Below are 13,096 nucleotides of genomic sequence, written 5' to 3' on the forward strand. Positions count from 1 at the left end.
CAAGGCTTGCACGTGACGATGTCATTAGGCCATCTCCAACCGAATGGTCCAGATGACTTTTTTTGTATGGAGAAACGTCATCACTGGCACACCCCGCCTCAGTAGGCTTGTCGGTTGCGTCAACCGCTGTTGAAATTTTGCCGCCATTGGAATGCCCAGTCCACTAGAATCCAAGGCTTGCACGTGACGATGTCATTAGGCCATTTCCAACCGAATGGTCCAGAAGGCCAAAAATAGTCTGAAAACCGTCTCCAACCGAGGGCTAGGCCAAAGGACTTGTGGGCCCCACGGAATCTGAAAGGGCCAAAGGGCCAACCGGTTGGCCCAATCCAGCTAGCTAGCCTTGGGCTGGGCCAAAAATTCTAGCATTCCTGTCACATCCCAGACCGGCTCCGTTGTAGCACAGTATTGTCTACTTTGGGCCCCGGCCACACCCTAATAGTTTTGTTTCTGGGAACTCCCACGAGAACTTCCCAATGGGTCACTCATCCTAGAAATGCTCTCACCCAAACTCGCTTAACTTCGGAGTTCCAATGGAATCCGAAGCCAGTGAGTCCCTAAAAAGCCTCGTGCTGTATGGAGTTGGGCATGTACATATAAGGCACATCATCCCATCTTTGTTGATCGATGTGGGATGTTACAATCCCCCCTTAGGGGCCCGATGTCCTCGTCAGCACACTCGCACCACACGGTAGAATGACTTTAATACAATTCTGTCACATCTTAGACTGGCTCCGCCGTAGCATGATATTGTCCGCTTTGGGCCCCAACCACGCCCTCATAGTTTTGTTTCTGGGAACTCACACGAGAACTTCTCAGTGGATCACCCATCCTGAGAATGCTCTTACCTGAACTCACTTAACTTCAGAGTTGGAGGTGGGCATGTACATATAAGACACATCACCCCATCTCCGTTGCTCGATGTGGGATGTTACAATTCTTGTTGGATATAATCAACAGGAATTCTAGGCCAAATTTCAAATGCAATGGTTAGCTAACGTCAGCTAGCCGTTATTTTTGAATTTTTTATTTTTACTGTTTTTATTTTTTATTTTTTACACAATTTTTTTCCTATAACTTATGTTTTACAAAATTTGTTTTATATTTATTTCTAAATTATAATTTTTTCCTATAACTTCTATTTTACAAAATTTGTTTCATATTTTTTTTTAAATTCTATTTTTTCCCATAACTTCTATTTTACAAAATTTGTTTCATACAATTTTTAAATTCTATTTTTTCCTATATCTTCCTAAACCATTATACAACATTAAATTAAATTAAGTAACATGAAACAACATTAAACAATATAAAACACATTAAATAACATTAACCAACATAAAAATTATACAACATAAAACTTAAACACCTACTTCATGCTATTTTTGGCCCAAAGATGTGCAACAAGATCCCTGCTGTAGGTACTTATTTGTGGCATGGGAAGCTCTCTCAACATCTTTCCGGTATGCCTCTTGGTGTAAGGTAAACAACTTTTCCGTGTCATTCCTAGGGTTTGGAATTGCTTGGACAAGTGTCGCCCACATTGGGTGGATGTCATCTGCCAAGTAATACCCCATATTGTACTGACGGCCGTTGATGTAGTAGTCAAGCTTATGTGCTTTACCTTTCGTTAGGCAATTGCAGATAGGTGAACGCCCAAGAACTGTAATGTCATTTTGAGATCTAAGGACTCTAAAGAAAGCATGCCAGATCCATATGTCATATGAGGCAACCGCCTCTAACACAACAATTGGCTTTCTCAACCTTCCGCAGAAGCCTCATTGCCATCCGGTGGGACAATTCTTCCATTCCCAATGCATGCAGTCTAATGACCTTATTATGCCCGGAAACCCACGGTCTTCAGCTTTGCAAATGAGCCGATTCAGATCTTCTTGATTTGGCTCACAGAGGTACTAGTCTTTGTAACCCTGAACAATTGTATCACAAAATTGTTCAAGAGTATCAAGGCATGTAGACTTAGACATACCATGGGTTTCATCCATCGAAAGTATGGATTGACCTGCTAGATATCACGAAGTAAATGCTCGAAGACATGAACCCTCAACCAGAAGCAACGTCTAAAATCCTCTTATATGTACACTGAGTTGGGGTTGAAGTAGCTGTTCATCAGATTGGCATGCATCATCGCTTTGTTTCGTGGTTTGTAAGAGCGACCAGCAACAGAGCCACCCCATTGAGGTTGTTCCTCAGTTGGCTGACACACCATGGTTGCTACCCTGTTTTGTTTGTTGCTCTTTACTTGAACTTCTTCATCAAACTCCTTATTTTCTCGTATCATTTGTGCCCATTTTTCTTCCAATTTGGAATTGGATAAGGACCCCTAATTGGAATTCATTGCAAACTTGAATTGAAAGAGATTGAATTGAAATAGATTGAATTCAAAGTTGTGTGAATTATAGCCCAATATCCACCTTATTTATAGCCAAAAAAAAATTCAAATCAAACGGCTAGCTGACGTCACTTAGCCGTTGGATTTGAATTTAAGTTGTAATTTTTAAATAATAAATTATGTTTGGCTCTTTGGCCTTTGGTTGGAGACGGTTTTTTGTGATTGGGTTAAAACGAGCCATATGAGCTTTTGGCCCTCGATTGGAGATGGAGGCAAATACGGCCCTATTATGTTCATTAAAATATTAATTTCTTGGAGGACCAGAGGGATAAAACAAACCCTTTGACCAGCGTTCGGTTGGAGATAGCCTTACGTAGTCGACAATGATTCTCTTTTTCTAAAGATTTGGGAGAAGGGATGGAAAGGGTAATTAGTGTTTTAACTCAAGGATATTTTAGAAATTCTATATGATTTTTTTTTTGTTGAATTTGTAAGAATGACAAAAGGTATGCCAAAATTCATTTCTTGGTACAAAATATGGCTAGTTATCAAAATTTCAGTTCAACTTAGCATTATTTTTTTAAAAAAAAATTGAAGGGATTTTAGTTTACAAACAAAAAAATAAGGTTAAATTTCGGCCCGTGCTAGTCTAACCAAAGGTCGCAAGGTCCAAATAACCCAATTAACTTTAGAAGCCCAAAAATAATATGCTTAGTGGCATGACAAAACCAATTTAAACTTGACACGTGTTCATGTTCAATTATTCACATAATTATAAAAATAAAAGTTGGTAAAAAAAACAAAAACAATAACTAAAAACATAAAAAAATAAATTATATTTAATGTTTAACAAATGACCAGTTTTGATTGGGTAATAGTGATTCAATGACAACATACCTTATTATAGGTACCCAAATAGATGTGGATTGCATACTTTGTGCATAGCATGAGGGCAATTGCTAGAGCATATGTGTGTGTGCGAAAGCGTATAGTCACTTGCTAGAGCGTATGTGTGCGCGCGAAAGCGTATAGTCACTTGCTAGAGCGTATGTGTGCGCGTAAAAGCACATACAGATTCATATGTTTTTAGTACATATAGAGTATGTTTAGTGGGCCGACTGGGATGAGTTATGACCAATTAAAATGGATTTTGAGTCGAGTCAATTATTTGTTATATCAAAATAGAAGGTGGACGGGATGGGTTATGCATCCACAATAGAGTAGGTTATCTAACCTATCTTTACACACGGGTTACAATCCCATCGCGAGGCAACGCAAGATTAGCAATGTAGCATGCAATCTTCCTCTCCTCCTATGTCATCATCATCATCTCTCTCTTTAGAAATTGTCTCTCTCTTTCTTTCTTATCTCAAACGGCATTCTGGGGGTCATCACGACCAGCGTTGAGCGCAGTTCGTGACCAACGAGTTTTTGATAAATTTATATAAGATGGTACATAGACTAAGTACGAGTTCAATTTGCAGTAACGTGTACAAATTGAATTTGGGTTTGATGTGGTTGCATGGTTTTATAGCGTGAATATGTGGGTTTTTGGTTGTGACAGCATCATGGGTCATGGTTGTGACGCTGTCGTGGGTTGCGATTCGTGACAAAGTCAAGTGAGTCGTTAGGAGAGAGACCTTTTTAGTATACCTTGTTCTAAGCCAGGAGAATCTTAAAGGATATCCATAAGTAGATATTAGGAGTTGCGATTACTTGTGGCACACGCCAATTCCTAAATTGTAGGAATTTCAAGAAAAAAAAGGGATCAGATTGATTCCATATCCAGATTAGATCGTGTGCCTTGCGAAATAAGCTTGGTTATTCAAGCAGAGTCACTACGAATTCGCCTATTGCCTCGGAACAGAGTGATGGGTGACATTGCTGCTCCATCTGATCCAGGTTCGTTAAGAGTTGTTGAGTCAATGAAGGGACTTTTGAGGTAACAATATTCTGATCAACCTTACTCTAGCGCTAAAAAATCATGGTCCCACAAGAGATATTGCACCCTTTTAAGAGTTGTGATTACTTGTAGTGCATGCCAGTTCCTAGATTGTAGGAACTTTAACACATATGAAGGATATGATTAATTCCATATCCAGATCAGATAGCATGTCTTGCAGTACAAGTATGATCATACCAATGAAGTCGCTAATGAAGGAAATATTTGTGGAAACTAGTTCATTTGAGCAATATATATGCATGCAATTAATAATTAAAAGGCGAAATAATGCTTGTATGCACTCAAAAACAAAACTTTACCCATGAAATTCAAGGCCTAGTAATTGTGGTGAACCAAGACTCAACTCAAGAACAAAGTGAGTTGAAAAATATTATACCTTGGTTGATTTCTCTATGTATAAACAAATGCTAATCACCCAAGAGAGAGTGCCTCATTCCTTACTTCTTAGCTCCATGGATTTCTTGGAGGAGGATGGATGAATAAATTCTTCAAGTTCCCAAGAAAGGGAACCTTTAAGTTTCCACACCAAGGAGGGAGTTGAAGAAAAGATAAGTGACATTAGAGGAGAATTCATACTAGTAAATCCGTCCAAGGAGGCTAGCCTCCTAGAGAGAAAATGAGAGCTTTTGTTCTCTCCAATTTCCTCAAGGAAGAACCCTAATGAATTTTGGCTACAAAGTCCTTTATATAGTCACTTCACTTAAGTGACAAAAGAACCAAAAACCTTTCATCCATAATATGGTCGGTCTTCTAAAGGCTTTGGGCTGTTTGGGCCCTTTTAAGTCTTTAGTCATTAAGTTGTCATACAACTTAAGTTAATGGGCTTGACTGTTCTAAAGCCCAATGGGCCTTGAGGTCCAATAATTACTCAAAAGCTAAAACGAACTTATTCGCTTGATTAATTACATATTAATTAATCCTAGCCATAAATAATTAAACCATTTAATTATCCTTACTTATCTCCGTTGTTTCTTCAATCTCTGCCTTACACAGTGTACGATCCATTAGGTTCCTTTTAGCGAGGCAATGGCCGATTAAAACTCTTCAAATCGATTGTGAATTGAAACATACTTTGAATTCTCCCTTTAGTGATTATACACCTTTAGGGCTTCCACAAACCATGAGTGACACCTAGTAGTATGTCATGGCTACCTAAGCTAATTAGAAGAGGTGGAGAACCTATTCAGTTTAGGATTACTATGCAATACGGTTTTTTTCTAATACAATACTCTTGACCACATTGAATGTGATTCTCTTACTTATATGATTACCTTGAATGTGATTTTGAATGAATTCCTAAATCTCATTCATACTCTGGCCAGAGATTCTTAATCATATTATAAAGTATTTTCCCTCAAACGGTTTGAAGGTTAGATGTAACGCCCCCTTGGAAATATTTATTTCGAAAAATAATATTAGTGATAGGCACAAATTAAACTCTTGTTTATCTAACTACCATTAATTACGATTCTTTAATTAAATCCTTAGTCCCACACATGACCTATAACCATAATTCCCTTACCAAAACGTACAATTATATTTTCAATTTATCACCATTTCCTTTTCTTAGTTCAATTTCCCAACTAAAGATAAATTCTCGATTATTTAAGGCTGCATCTAACCTCTGTTACACTGCCTACGTATCCTTGAGTGGGATCAAGCCTTTCGTAGTTTTTCACTCACCCTTTTATCCACTTCCGAAAATACTCTAATAACGGTAATATTCAATATTAGATTACAAAATCGAATCACACCAAATGGGTACCAATTACAAATTTAAAATATCAAAATTTGCATGAAAAGACGGGGTTGGCTCATTGGCCCCGGGTCGCCGCGGGTGGTGGTCGGCCGCCCCGATTAGCCGGAAAATTTAACTATTTCAAAAAATTACCAATTTTTACAGGCAAGTAGATCTTAGTGAAGGGATCAATTTTCATACTTATGGCCAAGTCCAATTTGGCCAGGAAACACATGAATTTTTCCATAAACCGCTAGAACCCTATATTTTAGATGCTCTTCAATTCGACCAAACCGCAACACCACCGCCCCTAAAACTGTTTGGGCTTTGTTCCTAGCTTCCAGAGAAGTGGTTTGATGGTGGTCGTGGTCGACATTATTTTCACGATTGTCAGATTTTACCGTGGCATCCTCGGAACCCACGATTGTTTGGGTGGAAATGGAAGAGAGAGGACTATGGAGTTGTTTGGTATAGGTGGAAGGTTGTAAATCGCCGGAAAAACGGACGGGAAATCCGTCGAAAATTGTTACAACTACGAGTTGGGTCGAGGAAGATCAGATCAAGGGGAAAAGGGTCCGGGTTGTGTGTTTTCTCCCCTCCCTCCTTTCCCTTATTCTTTCTCCATTGGTTACCCTCATTTCTCTCTCATTCCCGCATACGGCCCCCCTCTCTCATTTCTCCTCTTTCTCTTCCTTTTCCTTTTTCCCTCAATCTTCTCAGCCACTTTCATGGCTCATTTTCCTTCTTTTTTTTTCACTACAAGGCTCCCGCAATTATGGAGTCTTCCAAATTCATAACGAAATGACCATTTTACCCCCTACCTTAGTTCGTTTCTATTTCATTTGTTATAACTCTGTTTGGTGAACGGTTTTTGCCCACACGCTTTTGGAATCGAGCTTTATCCAAAAATGTTAAGAAATATGATAAAATATATGAGAATAAAATACGTCATCGTATAATTACGTTTAGCCAACTAGGGGCATTTTTGTCTTTTTCACTTAACGATAAATTATAATAATTTCCGGAAACAAAACTTTAAAACTCTTAGTAGGGTATGAAAGACTCACTATTACCAAGCCCACCTCACAATGATATGATGTTGGCTAGCATCAATAATAATGAGAGAGTACACTTACTCATTTACATCTCATGTAAGTACCCATCTTATTTGGCCCTTAGAAAATGATGTCTCACAATGATATAATGTTGGCTCCATTGCACTTAGTTAAGTCATTCCCACCATGCAAGTTTGGGTAGGGGTTCAAGAACAACCTCACAATGATATGATGTTGATCATTCTTGTTGCCTACCTTCACAACATCATATATGCGTATAAAACTCCTTCTGAGTGTAAGCACATACTTTGTACTCCCCAATGATAGGGTGAAGTCAATGTATGAGTCATAAACGATTGGAGCCTGCCACGGTGGAAGGCCACAAAAGAGTGTTCAAAGCACTCTCACACTTGTCAACTTAATAACAGTTTGGTTGAGGGTTTTTAGGTCTCATCACATATAAGCATGCATTTTAATCATATTAAAACAATTTGGTCATATTACAACCCTTGGTCCATGTGATTAATTTAGTAGTATATGATACTCCCACTATGCTTGTAAAATGGTTTTTAAAGCAAGAGTATATGGTACTACGAACATAAGCTTTGCATTCATCGATGGACTATATAGTTGCCTTAGGGCCTTAGGATGACTATGAATCTTTGATTCAATCCAACACGAGCCTAGTGTTGGATCTTGGTATAGGGATGGTGATTGATTTTAGTTATGCATTTAATCATATTAATGCGTGTTATTTTATTGGGTGTTGGACCCTACTACTCCAATTTCATGCATATCAAATAAAACAAGAAAGGAGTACTTCAAAGTAAAGAAGAGCTTATGCTCTTTTACAACATTTGATCAAAACAAATTACTTTAAAGTAAAGAAGAACTTATGTTCTTTTACAACATTTGATCGTATCAAATTACAACCAAAATCTAACCTACACATTCCCAAGGTTCAAACAAATTTGAGAGACAGCCTTTCACATAGCTCAATTATCGTAGGCTTAGGTTCATAATCACCATTTCTTTAATTAATTAACGCTTTAACTAATTAAATTTGAATGCAACATTGTCATTTGGTTTTTGTATCCATAGAATTGATTTAGATGGAGCTAAATGAAATGAAAATCCAATTCTCATTTAAAAATACAAAACTATTTTATTCTCAACTAATTTGGGCCAAAATGCAACAACTACAATTTTTGGGCTATATTGCAAAGCACAAACTTTTGAGGTCACTTTGTAAAAACACAAAAGTCCACTACTTCATGTAATTACAACTAGAACCCAAAAATTTCAACAAATGCAAAAACTTCATTAAAGGAGCAAAACAATTTATCCTTTAGTGATTTAGGGCCTTTACGTAAAAACGTAAACTTTTAGGTCAAAGTACAAATACACAAAGTATCAAAACTTTATGTAATTGCATAAAACCCCCAAAAGTACCCCCATTATAGGGGTGGCCGGTCATGGTGAGTAGTGATGATGTTGTGAGTTGATTTGTGTGTTTGAAAGGTGATTGGTATGGTGTGTATAGTAAAAGAAGTATGTGTGTTGTTTGAAAAAATCATACCATCCATCACTAACAAAAACAAATAAACAACCAAACACCTTTTTTGAATCAAAACAACAAACTTTTTTTTCTTGGTAAGAACAACAAGAACAAAGCAAGAACATTGAAGAACATCCATGAAAACCCATAAGAGCTCCATGAATGTTTTCACTCAATAAAACTCAAATTTTCACTACTCAATAGAGGGTTAACATCCTAGGGTACTTAGGGGTTCCAAAAGTCACTTTAAAACACTTTTAATAAGACAAACATGAACCCAAAAATCCAACCTTTGGATTTGGCCGATTTCCCCATAAACATGGCACCAAATTTTAGCTCCAAAATTCATGCTCATATGAACTACATCTACAATATTTGAGATGGCAAATTTTCAAGAAAAATTTACATTCAAAGAATCAAGAATAAAGCTTGTAACAATTACAACATTCAAATAAAAAACTTTGAACTACAAAACCCAAAAGGATTCACCAATTACTAGACCTAGGCTTTGATACCACTTGAAGGACATATTTGTGAAAACTAGTTCAGTTAAGCAACACCTATGCATGCAATTAACAATTAAAAAGCGGAATCATGCTTGTATGCACTCAAAAACAAAACTTTATCGATGAAATTCAAGGCCTAGTAATTGTGGTGAACCAAGACTCAACTCAAGAACAAAGTGAGTTGAGATATATTATACCTTTGTTGATTCCTCTTTGCATAAGCAAAGGTTAATCACCTAAGAGAGAGGGCCTTTGTTCCTTACTTATTAGCTCCATGGATTTCTTGGAGGATGATGGATGAATGGATTTTCCAAGTTCCCAAGGAAGGGAACCTCTAAGTTTCCACACCAAGGAGAGACTTGAAAAAGAGATGAGTGACCTTGGAGGAGAATTCATACTAGTAAATCCCTCCAAGGGGGCCGGCCTCCTAGAGAGAAAATGAGAGCTTTTGTTCTCTCCAATTTCCTCAAGAGAGAACCCTAATGACTTTTAGCTATAAAGTCATTTATATGGTCACTTCACTTAAGTGACAAAAGAACCAAAAACCTTTCATCCATAATATGGCCATCCTTCTAAAGGCTTTGGGATGTTTGGGCCCTTTTGAGTCTTTAGTCATTAAGTTGTCATGCAACTTAAGTTAATGAGTTTGACGGTTCTAAGCCCAATGGACCTTGAGGTCCAATAATTACTCAAAAGCTAAAACGAACTTATTCGTTTGATTAATTAACATATTAAGTAATCATAGCCATAAATAATTAAACCATTTAATTATCCTCTTCATTGTTTCTTCAATCTCTACCCTACATGGCATACGATCCATTAGGTCTATTTTAGCGAGGCAGTGGGCGATTAGAACTCTTTAAATCGATTGTGAATTGAAACATACTTTGAATTCTCCCTTTAGTGATTATACACCTTTAGGGCTTCCACAAACCATGAGTGACACCTAGTAGTATGTCATGGCTACCCAAGTTAATCAGAAGAGGTGGAGAACCTATTCAGTTTAGGGTTATAATGCAATACAACCTTTCTCTAATACAATACATTTGACCACATTGTTTGGTTTGATAGTTTATTCATGTCTACTATCCAATGTGATTCTCTTACTTATATGATCACCTTGAATGTGATTTGGAGCGAATTTCTATATCCAATTCATTTTCTGGCCAGAGATTTTTAATTATATCATAGAGTATTCTCCCTCAAATGGTTTGAAGGTTAGAGATCCCTTGTTGTGCATTCACTTGCCTCCATGGATAAGTGGCTTAACCCCAACTATGTTGTGGACACCCTTTGACGGAGTGACTTTGATATAGTTGAAGATCAAAGACCTAACCACAAAACAACTATGATGTCTCAGGTTAAAGGGCTACTTTTCATTATCCCAACCATAAGTTCTCATGTGACATGAGTATGAGAACTCCTCGTAGATCATGTTCAGTGGACTCATTGTCTATTGAGCACCAACATGCTTGTCTTTGTGTCAGTTACACCAATGACTCGAGACTAATCACTCTCTCTAAGAGAAGATATAGCACGTACTGATCTTAACGAACTGTCAATGCCCAATGGCAATCCTATGATCAGGAACATTTAGGATATTTATACGAAAAAGAATGGTCTCATGAATCTAACTTCTTTAAATCACATTCTCCTAATTACATATTCATTGGACTTATCGTTTAAGCATATAACGTTTATATAAGATAACTTTAAACAATAATCTTTGCCCTTTATATTAAACTAGATTAGTTTAACATAGGCCTGGAAAACGGGTTGTGTCTGACGTATTCGTGTAACACTTGTTATCTTAACGGGTCGTGTCATGTCACGCCCGTTATCTTAACGGGTCCTTAACAGGTTGGGTAAAGTGACCTGACCCATTATGACCCGTTAAGAAAAATATATTTTTTTTCCTAAATTTGCACATACCACACATTACCATATAAATATTACTTCAAAACATTAAAACACATTTGTCATTTAAGTACTACATCTACACTCGAAAATAAGAGCCTAATAAAAAAACATCCATACACTACTAGTCTATTACAAAATATTAAATGTGCAAGGATATGCAAAATGAAAGAGTTTTTGTTTTCAAGGTTGTGAAGCCTTTCTCAAAAGTTTAAACCTTGCCAATGGAACTCAAAGCTTGCATGTTATTCATTTTACTAAATCCTCAATTTTCATCAATCATCATGAGGAAATTGTATTGGAACTTTGGCTTGATCTATTGCCTTCAAGAGTTATGTTGATGATGTTTTCAATAAAGTTTTCCACGTCAGAGCTCTCTTGCACATAAACTAAGTATAGAAAAACCAAACATTAAAAACCATTCAAATTATAAGAAGTTTACCAAAATAATTATGAAAAGAAATAAAACAATAGTACTATACCATATAAAAATAGCCAATCTTGTGTGCACAACAAAGCTTGACCTATTTATGGCAACAATGAACTACGATATTGATCTAGTACTCTACCCCCAATACTAGAGAGATCAGAGTGAATGAGAGAGAAGAGAAGGATAGCCTCCAACCTAATCCACAATGGACGGCTGAGATTAAATCTTAGCCGATCCAATGGTCATCAAGTTTTTAAATTTAATTTAATATATATATATATATATATATATATAATTATTATAGTTTTTAGGGGTATAAAATTGTTAAATTAGTATATATAATTATTATAGTATTTTTTTAGGGTTATAAAATTATTAAATTAATATTTTTCTTATCATGTATCGTGTTATCAACGTATATACCCGAACCAACCCGTTATCTTAACATGTGCTTATCGGGCTACCCGATAACAACCCGATTTGTTATGTGTCGACTCAAACACCTGTTAATTTCATGTCGTGTCGTGTTGTGTTGGGTTATTGGGTCGTGTCAGGAATTGTCAGGCCTAATTTAACATGTGAAATGTTCGTAAAGTATCATCATATGATTGGCTTTAGGGCACATTTCCAACAACTAAGACTTTACCTATTGCCAAAATAGGGTGGTTGACACACCTCGACCGGAGTCGAGATGTGTTGGCCGTCACGTGAGCGTGACGTAGCCTTGTACGCAAAGCAGAAGCGATAAAGAGTAAGGAAATATGAATAATTTAAAACTAAGCAACTAGCAATCCTAGTTGAGAAAGGATGCTAGTGAGAGTCTAAGTGTATAAATACACTTTCAGAGCAATGAGAAAGTCTAGTTGCAGTCAAGTAGGACAATTACTAAGATATAACACCCAAAGGTGAATCCTACTTCTTCGGATTCTGTCAGAACACCGTGGGATTCCTTGTGGCCACCAAACTCTGCTATCTAAGACTTGGAAGGGCGAAAAACAAAGTTAAGTGGGTCAATAAAAACATTTTTACACGAAAACCTTATTTTTTTTCTTTTGAATATACTAACCCCTTACCATAAAACAAGTATATAGATACTTTCCCAGAAAATAGAATACATAAATATGTATATATCTCAAATCATGCTCAAAATCAAGATTCATATTTGTATGCATGCCATGCCTATATATAACAGAATAAGCAATTCAGGTAAGAATAATTTCATAGAAATATAACATGTTAGCCGGAACCCCTGTGGTAGTCTGTACGGCTGAATTCATAGCTCAAAAGTCAATCTAACCGGAGTCACTACAATGACCTATATGGCAATATACTGCACAAGAGTCGGAACCAAATGCAAAGGTTTGTACGACGATAATGGGGGTAATATAATTATGCTATATACTACTCTCACATAATAGTCGGGCGATAAATCGCTAGTCACCTATGAGTCGGAACCATAAATAAGGTATGTACGACAAGATTGTGCACCTAAATTGGATCCAATGTGAGCATATGGTGCGGGAGGTAACATAATAAACAGGCATGTGTCATATCTCTGGCTAAATCACAATCACCCTAA

The sequence above is a fragment of the Malus domestica genome, chromosome 12 (genome assembly GCF_042453785.1).
Source record: "Malus domestica chromosome 12, GDT2T_hap1".
NCBI lineage: Eukaryota > Viridiplantae > Streptophyta > Magnoliopsida > Rosales > Rosaceae > Malus > Malus domestica.